Source organism: Sceloporus occidentalis, unplaced genomic scaffold (genome assembly GCF_023333645.1).
Source record: "Sceloporus occidentalis isolate IW3139 unplaced genomic scaffold, rSceOcc1.0.p SCAF_5, whole genome shotgun sequence".
NCBI classification, from domain to species: domain Eukaryota; kingdom Metazoa; phylum Chordata; class Lepidosauria; order Squamata; family Phrynosomatidae; genus Sceloporus; species Sceloporus occidentalis.
This window is the reverse complement of record NW_028316985.1, coordinates 39,109,794-39,130,064: the sequence shown is the minus strand read 5'-3', so window position 1 is coordinate 39,130,064 and position 20,271 is coordinate 39,109,794. Positions and strand designations below refer to the sequence as shown.

At 37.9% G+C, this 20,271-nt stretch overlaps 1 protein-coding gene across 5 annotated transcripts in view; it reads left to right on the top strand.

Moving 5' to 3' along the window:
• ATF7IP (activating transcription factor 7 interacting protein) overlaps window positions 1-20,271 on the top strand; it is a 171,147-nt gene that overhangs the window by 84,414 nt on the left and 66,462 nt on the right. Inside the window, exon 1 of one of the 5 annotated variants that reach the window (XM_089523786.1) lies at window positions 14,664-14,744. The exons of the other annotated variants lie outside the window; for them this stretch is intronic. The gene's annotated coding sequence lies outside the window, so the exon portion shown is untranslated. Of the gene's footprint in view, window positions 1-14,663; window positions 14,745-20,271 lie in introns of those variants that run through there. 5 annotated transcript variants of the gene reach the window in all.

Here is a 20,271-nt window from a genome sequence, read left to right as displayed (position 1 = left end):
ATCTTGTCTGCCGCCATGCTACAGACCATTCTGAGGGCTCTCTAATCACCTGTAACATTGGGCACAGGCAGTCAGGATTAAACAGTTAGTGTCCCTGTACTCCCTTTCATCACTGCAACACTAGAAGTCACCTTGAGGAGAAAAGATCCCTTCTGCCCTGTCCCACATGCTCTTAACTATTTATTAATGGCTAGACATAGGTAAAATAATGTTTTAATTATGGCTTATCATTCATAGCACTCTTTCATTATTGATTCACCTCAGGCAACCTTTGGAGGTTGGATACTTTCTCCCGCACAATGAGATACAAAGATATGACTGGCATTAATCTGACAAAGCATAGATTTAAACTTAAATACATTTCCAAAATGTTGATAAGTATTGATTATTGTTTATAATATGTCATAATAATTATAGTTGCTTCTTAGTGGTAGTAATAGTAGCAGTAGTAATTACAAATGGTATTTCATGTTACTGTTTTGTGAACTAAAAATTCCTTCTTAGCTGGCATTCCCACCCACTTTTGGGATGTTACAGAGGTGCCCAACCAAATTACTGTTAATGTTTAGTGGTTAAACTATAAAACACTTCCCAAAATATATAAACATTTAAAACATATTGAATAGTTTTGACTTTTTTTACTACTTAAAAGGGTGGTTTATTGAGATCTCTTGTTTTTGTAAAGATGGGAGAGAAGAATAGCTGGCTTAAAGAAGCACAATTTGCATTTCATACAATATTGGATTGGGGATGATGCATGTTAACAAGGTCTAGCAGTTATATAGATAAACTATTAAATATGTCAGTTTTTTCCCCTCTTTTACATTAACTTAGGTCCAAAACACACTGCAGAAATAATCCAGTTAACTGCCCGTGGCTCAGTGCTAGGGAATCCTGAGCATTGTAATGTGTGCCCGCAGCTTTCAGCATACACTAAAAGCCGCGCCAGCAAAGCCCCTCGTGCATCCCAGAAGAAGTAATAGGGGGCACGCCCGTGGAACAGATCCCTGCGTAAGGGGAGGGCCCACTGTAGTTTATTGTGGCACCAGAGCTCTCTGACAGAGAAGGCTAAATGTCTTACAAAACCACAGTTCTCAATTCCCTAGCACTGAGCCAGGACAGTTAAAGCAATCTCAAACTGGATTATTTCTGTAGTCTGTTTTGGAGCCTAAAACTCATTCACTGAGCACCTTGTCAAACCAGATTCAAGGATAATTAGGAAGAAAATAGGCTATTTTTGAAAAAGAATGATAGTCAGTGATAAGAAATAGATGCTGATTATAAACAACAAAAACACAAAAAGACATATTTTTTTAGTGGTGCCACAAGATGTTCAATGGACCAACTGTTGGGTGGCACATTAGAGAAATAAAACAGCTATATCATGGCTTTTATATAATTTTTTTCTCTAGTTCTGAAAACTGTCCAATTGCTAGCAGGAAAATTGCAGTCCAAAGGAAGATAAATTCCTTCAATAGAAGGGAGAGAAATTAATTCAGTTCAGACTATAAACATTCTTAACTGAAAATGAGATGAGAAGTAAGACGTTCCCAGCAGCTGGTGCCTGTTCATGTTTTCTGCTAAGCAGACATGCATTTATCTGCACTATATACAGGATAATTTTTCATGGCTACAGACACAATCTGTGTATAGCATTATGAACAGTTCAATTTCTGTCCTTGCCAGTCTTTCAGTATTGAACCTTGTTTCAGCTCTGGAATGGAAACTGACTACTTCATTAGCCATACTCAGTTTAGAAAAATAGAGTGGTAAAGATAAGAACAGATATTTTCTAAAGGTTAATTTTTTAGACAAAGAATTTGCAAGTTAATTTTGTTTTTTGATGGATCAAATTTGAGATCACTGTGAATCTATTGATAACTAATATCCTGTGCAGGAGTTTTTATACACAGTCTTGTAGAAGTTAAATAATGGATTGAAATATTTATTCAAATACTCTTATTTAGAGGAATTAAAATATTTTTGCTTAAATTTATTTTTGTTGTTTTTGCAGGAATGTGAAAATATTGAATCAATCTTGTTTTTGTTTGGGCTGTTGGTCAACAGACTGTTAAAAGGGCATATATTAAGAAGGTTTTGTGGAGTAATATCTTACTGCAGGTACTTTATGAGATGAAGGCCCCTTTATGTTCTTTTCAACTGGAGCCACTTGGCTGTAACAGTGTTCTGGTTTGGTTTTGGCTTCTGTCATGAATTCTGCGTTGTCTAGAAGTACTTCTTTTCTATGCTGAATAAAAATAAGACCACGTATTAATATAAATATTTACGTATAACTTTTATATCTTTTGTACTATTTAAAATACCACAAGAGTATCCAGCCCTTAAGACAACAGGTTTTGTGTGCTGTTTTCTGTTGTGCTCTGTTATGCATTTTTCTGCTACTGCATGTTATCAGGGAGGTCTCACACTGCACACACTTCTGTACAGGCAACTGCTAGCACTGCAGCAAGCAATACGAATAGTCTCATTCTAAAGACTTTCCATTGCAGCTGCCGTTTGCAAACTACATTTTTAAAAAGAGAGAATGTGATTCCTCTAGGAATATTTGTTGTGTGGACAGATCTTGGCATGTCCTGTTCCATGGATGTGGGTGATTAAAGAAAAGGTCATACAGTGGTCAGGTGTTTGGCTAAAATGCAACATATTTTGCTTGTATGAAGATAAATAAGGTTTGTTCTCAAGATGGCCGACCTAGAATTGTTCTTCTGCAGTTTTGGTATGTAAGCAGCTGAGCTGAGGAGGAAGTTCACTTGATCTGTGTCAAGCTTTCTCCAGGTAAGAAAACCAGTTCCTTCATAAATTTTGACAGGCCCTGCCAAGATCTTACTCATCAATACTCACTGTAATTGGGGGTCTGCCTTTCTGTCTGTCTACCCGTTTCCATTTATTTTTCCTTCAATTTTAAAAACTGTGTGCTTTGCTGTGTTTTAGGATATATTACTGAATTCTCAGGATTGCTGGAGGCAGCCCATATCTTTTTTTTTAAATGTGGGCAGATTCATTTGGTAGTGACAGCTAAAAGATGGGATGTCTGAGCAAGTCTAGAATCCCATCATTAAAGGATTATTGCTTTTTTAAAAACAAAAAAATATTGTTATCACAGTACGCGCATTCAGAAAAATCTAGAATGTCTCCATATATGTAATAGTAAGGACTGATTAATTTTTACCATCTCTGTTTTTTTTTAAAAAAAAGAATTATTAAAAACATGATATGGAATCTCAGTTGATTATAGTCAGATTAACAAAAAATCTAGCTATGATAGAATACTTCCCATTATAATATAATACTGTCCAGTCACCGCCTGCAAGAAAACAGTTGTTCAGCTTCTAGGTGAATTATGAGATAAAGAGATTGCCTTGTAGGTTTCTAGCCCTCAAGACCTCGTGAAAAAAAAATTAATACCAACAACAAAAAAACCCACGCATCCATCAAGTAAAGGTCAAAAGCTAATTTAGTTTTTTTCACATTTGAGTTTCACAAGTCTCCTTGTCCATCATTCAAATTATTCAAATTACAGCTAATAGAATATAAGTATAAATGTTGGATCCTTTATAGCAACTCACTAACCATGTACAAATTGCTCACTCTGCCTGCTGCAGTAATGTTTTTGGGCTGAGCTAAAGCCTAATTACTTAAAACAATTACTTTCATTTCTACAATTTGAATTTTGGTGTTTAATAGATTTGTGGATAGTATGTGAATTTTCTTTTGAATTTTTACAAAACTATTTTGAAATGACTTGCTCACAACCTTGCTTGTTCCAAGAAACATATAGTTCTGTCGTATGAATAGATTATGAGGGGTTAGTATGTAGTTGAGGGTGAGTATATGCTGAGAAAGGAAGCCTAGTTAAAGGTAAAGGAAGAAAGGTAGTTATAGGTGGAAGGAAAATGAAAGTAGAGAAAGGAAGGAAGAGCTGGAAAGGAAGAATAGGATAGAAGATATGGTAAAAAGGAGAGATAATAGTGAGAAAGTGGGAAAGAGATGAGAGATTTAAGAAAGATAAAGGATAAGAAGTACATATTCAGTGATGAGAGAGGAAGAAAAAGTAGGAGAATAGAGAAGAGTTAGACAGCAACTAGAAAGGAATTAAGTAGAAGGAATTCAAGGAATTATGTAAGAAAAGAGGTGGAATAGAGAAGAAAAGGATAAAAAATAAGGATAATTCTTGTTGCCCTTCTATATTTAGTATTATGTGTGAATTTTAGGATGTTTATGACTGCATATCTAGTATGGTTGTAAGTTTGTTCTTGTTCTTTTAATGGAAATTAATAAACATGGTTTTAAAAAAGAGAAACATACAGTTCTGTCAATCTCTGGCATTTAATAAGAATACTCCCTACCTAAGCCAGTTGAGTGCCAAAGGACTGTGACAGTATTCCTTGAGAATTAGGTGCTTCCCTGCCATCGTATTTTACTCCTGTCATGTAGGACCTTATTCATATAGTTCTGACTGCCAGTATATTCTTTCCATTTCTCTCTGTGTATACCATAGCAGGAATCACTCATCTTGTAGCCATAGTATTGTTATGTTAAACCTTTTGCTAGAGCTGAAGGTAAGTGAGTATTTTTAAAGAAGGAAAAGATACAGATCTGAGGAAAAGTAAAGTTGAGAGGCCAGGTGAATTAAAATAGATTTATAATTAAATATTGGAGTGCAGAAAACCATTCTTCTAGTGTTGGCAAATAAAGCTAAAAATTGATGTTCATGGTTAGCGGAAAGAGGAATTTAAAATAATGCTTGTGTGACACTGTTTTATGCTAATTCAGACATTCAATCTGATTCCAGTGTTGTCCACTCTTAGTGGCAATAATTCTTCAACATCTAACTCATTTTTGTCCAGTTACCAGACATTTTAAAGCTGAAGTTGCCTATAATGGAAGTTTTCTGTTTAGCTCCCTCCTTCCAAAACAACCACCTTTGGAAAAGCTCCACCCAGCATACCCGCTGGGGCACAATGATGTCAGGGGACATTGAATGTGACAGTTATCACCTGCACACTGTACAGGATATTCATGCAAATTAAATGAACAAGCAGAGCAGCTCTCAACATCTGAATACTCCAAAAGATAAGAGATCATATATTTTCCTTTGGAGGTTTTCTCCACCTCCTCTGCCTGGTCATGAGAGAGGTTTTGTTTTTGTTTTTTACCTGTATTTGCTTTGCTTCTCCATTCCCATATCTTGAAGAAAGGAGGCCTCTTTGTCTTTTGGACAATCTATTTAAGCTCCTGCTTTGCTGTCATGCCTTTGGTCTCTTCCCCGAGTAAGGAGTTGTGCATGCACATGTTGTAATGTGGTGATCTATAAGGGCATGTTTTTCATGGTTACAGGTTATCCACAAACATTGTACCAACATCTACTAATAAATCTTTTACTCCCGTGCCTTTGTTTCAAACTGATAGGGTGAGTTAAAAGATTTTTATTAAAAAAAAAAATAACACACAGTGTCTTTGCTCCCAGTACAGACAACTATGAGATTGTGTGTGGACCTACGCTGCTCTTTGAAATCCCAATGCAGCCTGTTCCAGGATAACAGGTGGAATTAAAAGTTGGACCAGGTTTATCATGTTTCTCCATTAAATTGGAAGTAAATTTTTGTGCTGGCTCGTACTGTTGTAAATCTTTGTTGCTGTAACAATACAACACATGGGCTGATGCTATATTTTTAATGCCTAGCTTTAATTCAGATATTTGATCAAGGCTTGTGGACTCAATTTTTAAAAATCATAAATGTAGATTCATTGTTAACTAAAATTTATTTTTAAACCAGGTTATTGTAAAAAAATGTAATTTTTAGAAACTGGTTTACATTTCTTAGATTGTTTGCATAAAAATAATTTTTAAAAACTCCCTCTTGTCGCCAAGAGAAGTGGCCAGCTTAAATCTAGGTTTCAGTTGGTTGTTTAACTATTTGTTAAACAACATATATTAGTCTCTTCCTTAATTCAGGTCAGCATGTTTGGTGGTTAGAATTGGAGCCATCATGCTAAGTATGATTTGAGGTACAATGTCCTGTGAGGAACGACATAGGGAGCTGGGTTTAGCCCGGAGAAGAGAAGGTTAAGAGGTGATATGATAGCCCTGTTTAAATACTTGAAGGGTTGTCATATTGAGGAGGGAGCTAGCTTGTTTTCTGCTGCTCCAGAGACTGGGACCCAGAGCAATGGATGCAATCCCCAGGGAATGAAATTCCACCTCAACATTAGGAGGAACTTCCTGACAGTAAGGGCTGTTTGACAGTGGAACAAACTCTTTTGGAGTGTAGTGGAATCTCCTTCCTTGGAGGTCTTTAAGCAGAGGCTGGATGGCCATCTGTTGGGGATGCTTTGATTTAGAGTTCCTGCATGGCAGGGGGTTGGACTGGATGGCCCTTGCGGTCTCTTCCAACTCTATGATTCTAATAGCCAGCATGCTTAGTGTTTTGAGCATTGGACCAGGACTCTGGAGACTATAGAGTTTGAATCCCAACTTATGAATGCTATTGCTATCCCCAGCGAGGGGTATGTCCTTCAACTCCTAAGCACTGTTACAGCAAACCTCCTTTTCTTTTTCTTCCAGCTCACCTAAGTCTCAGTCCCCCACCCCGGATACCATTGGTTTTGTAGCCTTTGATATCATTTGCACAATCAAAATGATACTCAGCCCCTTAGGAACGTTTATAGGTACCGAGTTAGAGAAGATTCTTATTATCGGCACTATCATTGGGATTCCCCATACTCTGACTTGTCATCATCTCCTGAATACTACTTACCTAGAAACTATTACTGTCCATGATGGCATGAACTCTATGAGAATGAGTATTATCTGTCTCGTAGGTACCAATGTACTTCTTGTCCTTCATTTAAGACTCTTTTGTACTGAGGCGTTGAGTCTCCACCAAAGGCTCAACATGAAGACAAGACTCACTCCCAGAATGCTACTGTATCATCACCTCCAGCCCATTTCCCACTGTGAGTGCAAAAACAGTTGTCTTCTACAGGCCAAACTGATCCATTGACTACTTCTAATACCCTTCCTCACATGTTGGTTTCAGAGCAGGATTGTTCAGATTCAGATGATATCTCTGACTCTCTGGCATGATCTGTGCAACCTGTCTGCCAACAGGTAGTGGAATCTGAACCTGTGTCCCCAACTGATGATATACCATCATTTGCGGACCAAATGTTGCTAATGGTTTGAGTACTCAGTTTGCAGATTCAGCAATCAGAACATTTCAAAAGCTGCACTCCACTCTAGCTGACAAGGAAGGGAAAACGCTAGACTTTATAGGTGCAAATTTAATTCAACATCAACCCTAATTTCATTTGCATTGCTAATAATTGTATGTACATGGGGCCCATCAACAGTTTTTGTAGGAAAAGCTTCTACCCTCCTTTGAGCAGTTCCCTGAAGAGGACAGAAGATTTACAGCAATGCTCCAGGCCAATGCATCACCAAATGGCCTCACAACAAATTACCATTACTAATTTTATGTGTAGTGACAAGATATTGGTGGGGGTGATAGCTCTTCACTGCCATGCTTGGCTGAGATCCTCAGGTCTAGCCAGTAAGCAAGAACATTTGCCATTTCACAAAGCTGGCCTATTTAATTCAGCCAGCAATGAGAGACTGGAATATAAGCACAAAATGAAATTTACTGGAAAAAAGTTTGGATTCAATGTCAAACTCAGATGGCCACATCAAGGTTCCAGCAGTTTTCTTCAGAAGCCAAATGTGTTTACAGCCTGTTCATTGTTCACAGGGAGAAACAAAATATGGTTCAATCAGCTGGATCACATAGCCTTAGGCTTCAGCCAGATATAAGTCTGAACTATTTCAGAAACGATCTCAAGGCACCGATAGGTGGCGTTTTTGACTTCTTCACAGAAACTGCCCTGTTTTCAACCTTACCATTACCATCACCACTTCTACCATCCCAGCTATTATTTCATCCTTTGGCAGTAGGTTCTGTGAATTCCACCATGCTTGGACCTCCCTCACCTCTGATGTATAGGTCCTTGATGTTGTCAAGAGACCATATGCCATAGAATTCTGGGAAAGTTTACATATCCCGTGTTCTTCATGTTACTCCCTCTTCACCCACTCTCAGGGACGTAGCATCCAACATGCTTCAAAAGGGAGGCAACGAGCCTGTTAAACTTTCTCAGCTGCACAGGGGATTCTAATCCTGCTATGTCAGTCATCTCCAAAAAGGATAATGGACTGCATCCCATACTGGATCTTCACAAAATCAGTTTCTAATTCCAGCCCAGATGGTTTGGATGGTCACATTGAACAGCATCCTTTCCCCTGCTGCAGAAAGATTATTGGTTTGCCGCTCTAGGTTTAAAGGTTATGTATTTCCATATGTTGATCAGAAAAGCGAATTGCTTCTGTATGGTTAAAGCACTGCACCATGGATATTCACAAAGTTCGTGGTGGTGGTTGCTGCTTACCTTCAATAACAAGGTGTTGTGTTTTTCTGCTTCCCTATATTGACAATTGGCTATTGGCTGCTCAGTCACAAAAGCCTCCTTGTCATCATACATTTCACATTATGGTTCTTACATAGTAGGCCTGTGGTGAACCATAAGAAATATCCCATAGAACCATATCAGCAGGTAAGGTTGATAGGGATGCACTTAGATTCACAGGCAGAAGCTGCCATCCTCCCTAATTAAAGTACCCAGCTTGTTCAAAAGATGACTCCAAGGTGCTTGTGAATGTGGAGGATTCATGCTTGAGAGGTCCAGGTGCTTCTAAGTCTCATAGCCTTGTGCCCCAAATGAGGCACACACACTACACATGTCCTTGATTATCTGGTATCCCTTGCAGAAAAAAGCCTGTCTTTGTTCTCAGTTAAATGCTGTTTACCAGCCTTTTCAATGCTTTGGCAAGCCATCTTGTTTATCAGACCCTTTAGTGAAGAAATTCCTAAAGGGATATAAATGTTTACATCCACCTGTTATGGAACCTTCCACCCAGGTGGTTCCCTCCCAGCTTTGAACCCATGGGCTCCCGTGAAGCAGGTTCCTTACCTGGAAAACTGCCTTTTACGTCAATGTCACTTCTTCTGGAAGAGGTGGAAAACTTTGTGCCCTTTGAGTTGATCTACCTTGCCTCCATTTCCACAAGGACAAAGTGGCCCTTCGCCTAGACAGTTCTTTTCTCCCCAAATTGGTATTGGCTTTTCACTTAAACAGAGATATAGTACTCCCTGCATTCATGCAGAACCCTACATCCAATTTGAAGTGTGCTCTTCACTACTTTGATGCTTGTAGAGCTTTTTCCTTTACTGTTGACCCCATGACTTCTTTCCAAAAGTTCCAGAAGCATTTTGCATGTTACAGAAAGAAAAAGCTGCCTGTTTCCCCCACAAAAAACTTTCCAAATGGGTTGCTGCTGCTGTTCACCTGACCTATAAAACATTCTGCCTAAGTGGGACCTCGTTCTACCAGGATGCTAGTCGTGTTGGAGTCCTTTCTGCAAGGTGTACCTTTACATGATATTTGTCAGGAAACTGGTTTCAGCCTTCCACATTCATTTCCCATTATACAGTGGACATGAGGTCACAGGCAGAGACTGCGTTTGGGAAAGCTGTGTTGTTTTGTGTGTCATGACACCCCCACCCCTTGCTAGTCTCCCCATTTGTGTGAGCCACAAAGACCATGAAGAAGAAAAGGTTGCTTATCTGTAACTGGTTTTTCAAGTGGTCATCTATGAACTCACAGAACCCCAAAAATCCTCTAGTTGTCATGTTGTGCCTCTCCTTGGCTGCTGCTTTGGCATCCAGGGAACTGAAGGTAGGAAGCACACTATTAGGGCTTGTGGGGAGTGGGTGGGACTACTGCCAAAACATTTACTTAACAGGTCTAGACGGTTTTGAATGGTGCCCTCAGGGTGACCAGATGGCCTCCTTTTCCAGGATATGTCCTACATTTCAGCCTTCAATCTAGGAGGAATTTCAAAATGTCCTCCATCTTGAGCATGAGTAAGAAGCATGAATTTGTATTTATATTTGTGTTTTTACTCTTAATTTTGTAATGCTCTACATTCTTCTTGAATGTACTACATTTTATGATGCCTTGTCCTCCTTTGCGGTTAGCACATCTCATCACTCCTGGTGAACTGTACAGGTGCCGTTAACCCCATTTGTGTACATTCATAGACCCTCTGAAAGAACCAGTTACAGGTAAACAGCATTTTCTGGTTTAATTTTGGCAGAACAAAGTTTGTCTTGCTTGCTTGTTCTGTGTTTTAGGTATTGATTTTTGAACTAACCCTTGAGGCAAAATAAAGGGCTGTTCAGAACCCTCATATCTGTAGATTTCTAATTTTGCTCACTGCTATTTAAGCATTAAGTGTCAGTTGCAAATATTGAGAGTTTCTTTATTCCATTAAAAAAACATCTGATCCTTACTCAAGATTAGTGGTAGGGAAATGAGAATAAAAGCTGGAGATAACATTTCTCTTCTTTTAATGCCTTCATCGTTGAGATGTAGGAACAACTCTGGGTTCACCAGTCAGTTCTCTGGATAACTTTTGGGCCTTTCAAAATCTTTTAGGACACCTACTTTAAAGAGTTCTTGACACAAAAAAGGAGAAAATTCAATAGACTCCTATAACTGACTGTAAATCCAGAGCGCCCCTTCCCCTTTGTTTCTCGTGTATACAGACTGACACTGGGGAGGACAGACAACATATTTAGTAGGAACAGGTAGTGGACGGATGTGAGGAACAGAAAGGGTCCTGTGCACATTTCTCTTCCTATCCTGGTATGCTGACTGCCTGTTCAGACTATTTCTGAAGGCTGAAGAACCATGCTCTACAGGGTGATCCAAAAAGAATGGTAGAAAACCAAATAAGAGCAGCTTTACTTTTGTGCCATTCTTTTCAAATCACCCGGCATTTTAATCTACAGGATTTACTTTATCTTAAGTTGTGAACTGCACCTGGAATGAACTCAGTCAGGCCACTGTTAAGCTCCCCGAAAGAAAGATTTACACCGTACATCCCTGCCACTTTCATGGTAAATGAAGCAACAATTTTTTTTGTAAATTTTGTGAAATTATTGTGAAATTGAATAATTACACTCCTGTAGATTGCATTGCATTTCCTGCCTAAAAGATGGCTTTAAAAACGAAGTAACATGAGAAAAACAAAGTATTTAACATTTGTGTTAAGCAGTTTTATTTCAAGACAGACCCCCAACCCCCCACCCCCCCAAAATATGATGGTGCATTCAGAATATCTGGCACCTCTGTGCAATTCAGAAAGCATTGTGGGGTTAAACTTTGGTGAAGAGCCTGTCCCTTTATTTGTATAACTTTGCATATGGGGGAGGGGAGGAAGATTTGATGCGCACTCTGCCCCTGTTTCCACACCGGTTCCAGTGCTTCAGACTTGATTCTATTTTTAGCCTTGTTGCTGGGCAGATCTGCCTGCACTTCCTGCTGAGTCTCAGCCTCTGGTTTCAAAGGGATTGCACAAAGCGATCTTCAGCAACCAACCAGGGTGACTATGCAAATCTTCAACTCAGTTTTTTGACATAAGATAGTCAAGCATACATTCTATGGCTCATCTTAATGCTTTGATGTCAACATGGCTTCAGGGGGCTCCTTTTTAGAGGACGTTTTCCATACCTACAAAAGAGACTGTCATTTTTAATGCAAAGTTATAAACTATTAGGGTAAGGGGGGGAAAGCTGAATCATTCTTGTTAATCAGATTTTAATTTGTCATGCCTCCCAAGCTTGCAGTCCTTCCTACTTGAGCCACATTTATGACTTTGGCGTGAGGTGGGCAGTGACCTCTATCTGTGGCTGTGCATGTCCAAATCATCAGATGCATTTCATTTCCCTTAAGAAAGAAATTCTCCTCAGTGGATAAAAGAAGTAGGCAAACAATGTGTTCTTTGTGAGAAACCTATTGGATGCAATTTAGGTAGGTTTTCAGAATGCCCTTTTGATAATGAGCATTGAAATTTCTTAACAGAATATTTAAACTAATATTTCTTTATGGTACTTCATAATGCTAGTTTCATATTGCTCAATCTTGCTATATAAATATTGTTTACTATTTTTCTCTCAAATTTAATTAGAGAATTCAAAAGCATTTCTCATGATGACATTAAAATGTTGTGAGGTGGGGTATTAAATACAGTTTCAAGGATATTAAAGGTCAATGTTGCATCATCATGGCGTGTAGCACAATTTCCTGTACGTGCATGAAAGAAAGTAGTTATCAATGTAAGCACATATAATAGATGTTTTGCTTTCTTTGACACACTGTCCATCTTGTCAAGAGTATCATAATGTTAAATAATATACAGCCTTGAGTATTAAATCCATCAAAATTGATGTCCTCATTAAGGAAGTCTCTCCCCCCCCCCCCAATAAAATTTCTCAAATTCAAGATTTCAGTGCCTTTCTTTTGTTTAGGAACTTGTGACTTAATGTGCTTGTGGGTATGAATTTTTTTGCACATGCTGTTTTCTGATAATCTGCACAAATTTAAAATGGAGCAATATTTAATTGTTGTCGCCTGATCTAGCCTGCTTCCAATGATGCAAGAACATGCTTTATGTATATTTTAAAACAAAATCTCTTGTGAGTACAAAAGCAATTTCAATCTAGCCTTGCACACCAGTGAAATATGGGCAAAGTAGTGCTGTGGAGGCACATGGGAATAACAACTCACAATAATACATAACAAGACCAGATAATACAGATTAAATATCCCTTATCTGAAAAGCCAAAATGCTTCAAAATCTGAAATGGGTGGCTGAGATAGTGATACCTTTGCTTTCTGATGGTTCAGGATAAACAAACCTGGTTTCATGCATAAAATCATTAAAAATATTGTATAAAAATTACTTTTCAGGCTATTTGTATAATGTGTGTATGAAAACAAATGAATTCCATATTGTCTCATCTCCAGGATTTTTCATTAAGTATATGTAAATATTCCAACCCCCCCCCCCCCAAAAAAAAATCAAAATCCAAAACACTTCTGGTCCCAAGCATTTCAGCTGAAGGATACTCAACCTGTATTTACTTCTCCTCACACGGAGTCAGTAGTCAATACTTCCACAGACCAGGACCTATCATCAGAAGTGTCTTTGAAAACATGGGAAGGCATATGCTAACATTGCACAAGCCTCTTCCACAGAGAGAGCCACATACATATCTTTATAAATTTATAATATCAAAATACAGAAGGAAACAGAGCTGTGGAGTTGATATGCCATGCCTTAATTCTGGCTCTGACTCCTCTGTTTTTCTACTCTACAATTGTGATTCCTCCATAAATAGCAAATGTATATCAATTAGTAGTACACTGGACCCTTGTTATTCACTGGGGTTTGGTTCCAAGATCCCCCGTGGATAACAAAATCTGTGGATGCTCAAGTCCCATTAAATATCATGACATTGCAAAAATGGTGTCCCTTATAAAAAATGGAAAATCAAGGTTTGATATTTGAAATTTATAATTTTTTGAACATTTTAAATCTGTGTATTAAAAAATCTGTGTATAAGAAGGGCCGACTAATCAATTTACTGTAGTAAAATGACATTGCAAGACAGGCTACTTAGATTGATAGAACATAAGTATATTTATTTGATTAAAATATCTGAACAAGAAATTTTAAATCCATAGGAAAGTAAATTTGCAACAAACTAGGCGTTCAGTAGTACAGTCAGCCCTACTTATCCACAGATTTTTTGCCCATGGATTCAAGCATCCATGTTTTGAAAATATTCAGAAAAAGTATAAATTCCAGATAGCAAACCTGGATTTTCCATTTTGTATAAGGGACACAATTTTCCTATGCCATTATATTTAATGGAACTTGAGCATCCACAGATTTTGTTATCCGCAGGGGATCCTGGAACCAAACCCCAGCGGATGACAAGGGCCCATTGTCCAAGGTTTTGTTGTTTTGAAGTTGGGATCAGGACATTTCTGCCAACTCTGTCTCCCCCCAGAATTGCTTCCAATTCCACAGCCCTGGAAGCGAAGGAAAGGACATGAAAAACGGAAGTCATGATAATGATAAGCCATTATAGTCCATTGATTTGTCTGGCACCATATGATGTTTGTCAACAGCCTTTTGCAGGCACGCACTGATCTAAGGTGTTCAAAAGCATCTTTGTAAGTTAACCAGATCTCACACTAATGTGCATTTAAAAAAAAATAGCTGGAGGAGAGAGAGTGCTCATCTCACTGGTGTCATCAACATGTAATATTGAATCTGGATTAGTCTGCTTATTTTCTTTCACAGTTTCTGAAGTATTTGCAGAGAATAGTATATCCAATGTCATGCTCTCCCGTACAACATTATCTCTGTGTGTGCTTAAAAACAATTTAAATTTTATCCTCAAATTTTGTTTAGTAAGTCCAGGAAGATTGTAACTGACTTCCATACGTTTAAGCAAAGCATTTTAAAGCGTTATGCTTTCAAGTATTTGGATAATTCACTGTTTTAACTTTTTGTTTTAAGCAGCAATCTAAATGTTCTTTGTTGATTTTTGTATCTTTTTCCTGTTGCTGGGCAGAACTAGAGTGCTTGCTTCTGATTGGTGGCTGAGCTTCAGCTTCCTTCAGCCAATCAGAGTACATAAAATGGAACAAGGAAGGGACTCCATAACAATGAAGCAAGGCTGCCGGTTTCTCTTTTTTTCCCTGTGTGAAGATCACACAAACTGAGTGTGTGGCTACAGCTGGCTCCCTCTTGGGTATGTCTCAGAAATTACAAGGTCTTGAGAAATTAGGTGGAGGAGGAAGGCTGTGCTTTTATTTCTCAGTCCCCTCATTCTGAATCATGGAACATTGCACAAAGAAACAAAATGCTTCATGTACAATTGATGAAGTGCTCCAATTTATCTGAATTTGTTTCTTGGGAAGTAAAACCAGCAGTTATAAGGCGCTAATCTTGGGATACATGTTTTCTTCATTTTGTTCGATGCATGTGCATTTTTTGTGTCTATTTCAAAGATATCTTCTGAATGTTTGTTGAATAGAGAGTATTAATGTAGAATAGGATTTATGGAAATTGAATAAATGTTTATATATAATTTTTAAATCTTCAGTAAGTGAGGGGGGTTGGTTTCGTTGTTTAAGGCAAACTAATCAATTAACGCAAAATGAAGTGAAACAAGCTGCCTATGGCAGATAGTATCCTCTTCCATGTTACAATTGATAAATGCACAAGCAGTGGTCATTGTTGCAAGCAGAGTTAAATTTTAATAGGTTATTTGGAAATTATCCAGCCAGGTTCTCAACAAGGGATGTTTCGTTTTTATTTGTATGGTGTGAGACTGGAATCTGGGGCTCTTAATCTAGAACAAGATATTGTGATAAATGACCTCAATTACTATGCAGAGAACATTAAATGCAAGTCAGACTTACTGGCAGGGTTTCAACAAGCACTCTGTGATCACCTAATTTTCTTCTTTTACACATTCTGTTTGTGGGTCGGGCAAATGCCATTTGTGTTTGTATGACTGACAGAAGTGCTGTTCTAGAGTACTTCTATTATGCAGAGAACCACTAAACAGTCATTTTGGATTCTAGCACATATTGCTTTTTTTCCTTTTCTCATTCTCTCTCTCTCTCTCTCTCTTTTTTTCCTCCTCTGTTGCCAGGCAAAACTCAAAAGAACTAGCAGCTGATTGGCTAACATTTTCAAAAAAAAAAAGAAAAAGAAAAAGCTGCTCGCATGAGTTTATGATTATAGGCTAAAACACAGCAGATATGCTAATACCTTCCTTTGTTGCCACACAGCAGTGATCTCTCTCCAGAGAAAAAGCACAGGGGAGGTGTGGAATTGGAAAGCTACCAAATTGGGAGGGCAGGGATCCTTTTGGGTATTATTTGTAAATCCATTGGTGCATTCACTTTACCTCATGGCTGTGATTTGCAGCTTTTGATAACCTGACTTCTTATTAAGAAAAGGTCATGAATAATTTGTGGAATCCCTTCCCAGTGGTTCCGGTTTTGTATAATGCAGCCCAAGGCGATGGGGGGACAGGACCTAGGCAAATATATTTTTACTAATATCTAAACAAGACTTTGTAAAGGGGTTATAATAGGTCTCACTTACATACTGTCCTTTTCTAAAGTAATTCTTTGTAACTCTACTGTACAGTTTCCTTATATTGAAAGAAAGCAGTTGAAGTCTTATAAGTGCTGTTTCTTAGTATGGAGTGCCAGAAAAGCAGGAGGAATGTGGATGTCTGTATTTTAATGTATTGAATCAAACTAAATAGCAAAATCTCGGTAGCCTGTGAGGTTCGTGCAAGTGCCTTATTTCACACTGAAAAGGACTCAAAACTGTTGAAATGTAATCTTTGTCAGATTAGCAGATATGCAACTAAATAACAGTTTAAAGTGTCACTTGTGCAAAAAAAAAAAAATTAAATTTTTGGAACAATGAATTTCCATTTTGAGAAGTCTTTAGTATTGGCATTATTAACTGCTAAATATTGTAGACATGGTCTCCAAGAATCAAATGATTATAAATGTATCCATAGATAAAACAATTTAGATTGGAACCAGAAGGCTTGTAAAAGAGGACCACTGATTGGCTTGCACAGATATGACCAAATTATGTAAACTGGTCTATTGTGATCTAATTCTCTACTGCTTTGTGTTTTTGTTCTATTCACTACCATGAGAGATTTGTTAAGTAGCTACAGTGTGCACCCTTGTGGATATAGAATGAAGTTGCGCTGTAGAGTCAGTCTTTATGCTTCAGTTGCAAAATCTAGGTAGCTTCACAAAAGATGTTTGACTTCCTTTATCTGATTACTTAAATCCTTCATGTTGTGGGCTGGTCGGGTCATATACTTAAATCATGCACTATGTGGGCTGAGCGCATCATGTGTATACATTCCTTTGAATCTTAGATCTGCAGCAAAATACAAGGCACATCAGCACACCTAAATGAGTTCGAACTTTAGTTGAAAGCAGGAGTAGCTAAACAAACTACATACCTTTCATCCATGGTTTGTTTATTGTAATGCACAGACTTGTCACTCTGGCTTATCTCTCCCCATTCAAGCCAGTCATACATCACAAATAAACTGTAATTGAAGAGTCTGGATTGACAAGTGAGGTGTCACAGGAAACCATGAATGGAAGTTACATGACATGTATAGCTGGTGTCACTGCAAGTGTGCTGTCTTATTCCGATTAAGCCACAATTCGTATTATGGTGAATGACATTTGTTGTATGCAGTCATAGAAATTTCTCAATGAGAATCTAAGAAGATGGGGATCAACTTAATTTCTTCATGTTTATCATCATATCATCTAAAAGACTGGCATTATGCTCACATGTCAGTCCACAGATGTACTTAATTATAATAAACAGTGTTGACATGGGCAATTAGAACTTCTAGATAAAATTCTTCAGGAATTCATCCTGGTTTTGCAACCACAGCTTTTAAATATTTGTTAGTTGGAATTACATAACCATTTTTGTAGATATAAAAACTATTGAGATAATTGAAATGCAGAGTATAATATATATTAAACTAAGGAGGAACTGCTGGGGAATCTAACAGAAATTTGCAATACTTGCTTTAATATTTGTCTGCGGGCTCAGTTTGATGATTATGAACTTTTGGAAACAGTTGTCAGAAATGTGAAATGCACAGTTTGGTGCATGCTCCATGTCTTGTTGTTAAATGTATTAGTGAGATTTTTGTTTGCTTATCTGTTTAACCAAGACAAAAAAGTCTTGGAAGTACTATTGCATAGAGTTCCTTACACATCGGATTACTAGGCATATTCCTTTTTGCAAACCAGAAAATTGCAGTATACCTCTTTGATATCACACTGATGCTTTGGCAGTTAATCACACTTTTGTGCTGTATTCTACAAACCACTTTGAACAACTGTGAAATAAAGAATTTCTGCTTAGTGTTCTCACAGGAAGAAATAAAATAGTAATAAAACACAGCTGCATTACAGGCTTAAAAAGTGTTCACAATTTACAAGAAACAAAAGCTGGTTATTATTAAAGTAAATAGTATTTGTATCATCACTTTGTATCCACACTGTTTGTTTGACAGTCTGAATATTTGTGATTTCTGGAAAACATGACTGCTGTATTATAATGTCTGCAGTCCACTTCACCTATGTGACAAGTGATATAATTCCCTTCTGCTTAAACTGTACATTTACACTGAAAAGCCAGTTTTAACTGAGTGTGTTCAGCTGGGTCATTAAATCATTTGGAAGTGATTATGAGTATAATTTTCTTTAAATGTTAGTGTTAGATTCATATAGTACTTTAAATCTAGCTATTTTTAGAGACCAAGTAAAACTGAATTTTAAAAGATTTAAATTATTTTATCCACCTAAAATTTGGATCTCTCTCTCTCTCTCTCTCTCTCTCTCTCACACACACACACACACACACACACACACTTTTTTTTACTTATATGTATTCTTAAGGAGTAATGAGTGTGCTAATTATATCCCCCTCCCCTTCAAAACCTCTATTAAAATACATTGGGATTTTAAGATGTGTTCTGTTCAAATGAGAAGTAGTTACAAAAATAATTTTATTGATTTTACATCACTATACTGTGTAACTTGCAGGATTCAAGACTGAACATTTTAATTTTTGATACTTCTTCATGGTTTCTGAGGCTCAAACAAATGGGTTATCCAGAGCAATGCATCATTCTGAACCTTCTAGAGCACTGCATAAGCTTTTTGGTGGTAGCTCCGCCCACTTCTCTGTGTTTGGTGGCCTTCCTGCAGAAACTGCAGTTCCTCTTTGTCAGCTGCTGCAGCAGGATCACTAGGAACTGTGTTCCTCAGATTCATCAATGTTGGATTGCGACTCTGGAGAAGACCAGGGTTCAAACCCTCGCTCAGTTGTGGAAATCCATTTGATGCCCTTGGGCAAGTCCCACTCTCTCAACATCAGATGAATTGTGCTGGTCTGTGACAATAATAAAGATGAACTGAACTGAATTTAATTAAGCATCAAAGCTACCCCATGATAGGGTCTCCTTAGGATCGCCATAAGAAAAAATGACAAAGGCACACAAGAATAACAAGAGACTGTTGTTTATGTTCCTCTCTCTGATAATGACATGAGGCAGCAATTTTCTACTGTTTAATTAACCCCTGTGGACAATGTTACATCTAAAAACCAGCCTCTTTCATAAAATTTATAATATAATGAATGGATACAATGAAGTATCATGTGTGTTTCATGCAAGGAGTTCTTGGCTGTCAACGATCAAATTTGCCAAACATGACTGAGATAGATTATCCCCATGAAGCCGGGGTGCTGACCTGAAGAACTAGAGAGAAACAGACAAATTTGTGGAACACAAATGTGAAAGTGTTGTCTCAGTCCTAGTTCCTCTAATATCATGAAAAATAAAGGTATTGAGGAAAAATCTTTTCACAAAGAAAGAGAAACCCTTGGAAGGAACACATTCTTCATAGAAAGAAGCAATTTAAAACATTAGAGACAGAGCTATGTAGACTACAATAAAGATATTCGTAGGCCAGAATCAGTCATTGTAGTACATGCCAGCACCAATGGCATGCAGTATTGTGAGGTTCTGAAATCAATATTGGCATCAGTCTACCAGAAATTTCTCAGGGGGAAAAAACCCTACTAACTAGCCACTTGAGGTAACTTAGTTTCAGCTATGATTCTTGGCCAAACAGTCAATATAATTAATAACTTTCATTTGAATCTAACATGGCAGTAGAATACTTATAAGACCACAAGGAAAGAAGTGCCTATCAAATGGACCAACAAACCAAATAATTGATTTGTGATTCAGTACAACTGATACATAACTATTACAAAAAGACTGGATTGCATTACTGTCTTCAATAGATGTACAATTGACACCCATTCAGCCATCCTGATATTTGTTGGAAGACAAACTCTGTCATAGAATCATGGGGTGGGGGGGGACAACACCTCAGACCACTTCAGCTGGCTCAAGAAGGGAGACTGCTGGGAAGTGGAGTGGATTGTACACCAACAGAATCCCTGTTCTGCCCTGGACCCTCATCTTTAGATAGACAGGTTAAGACCTTGCAGACAATGAAACGGCACCTAGTTACACAATGGAATGGCTGTACACCATTGTAATTGTCAGAACTAGTGGCAACCCTTCCCAGACTCAGTGAGTGAATTGGGCTTCTGAGGATTAGCAGAAAACTTTATTGAGAAGTCAGAAAGATCCATCTACGAAGGCATCTTTAGACAGAACTAAA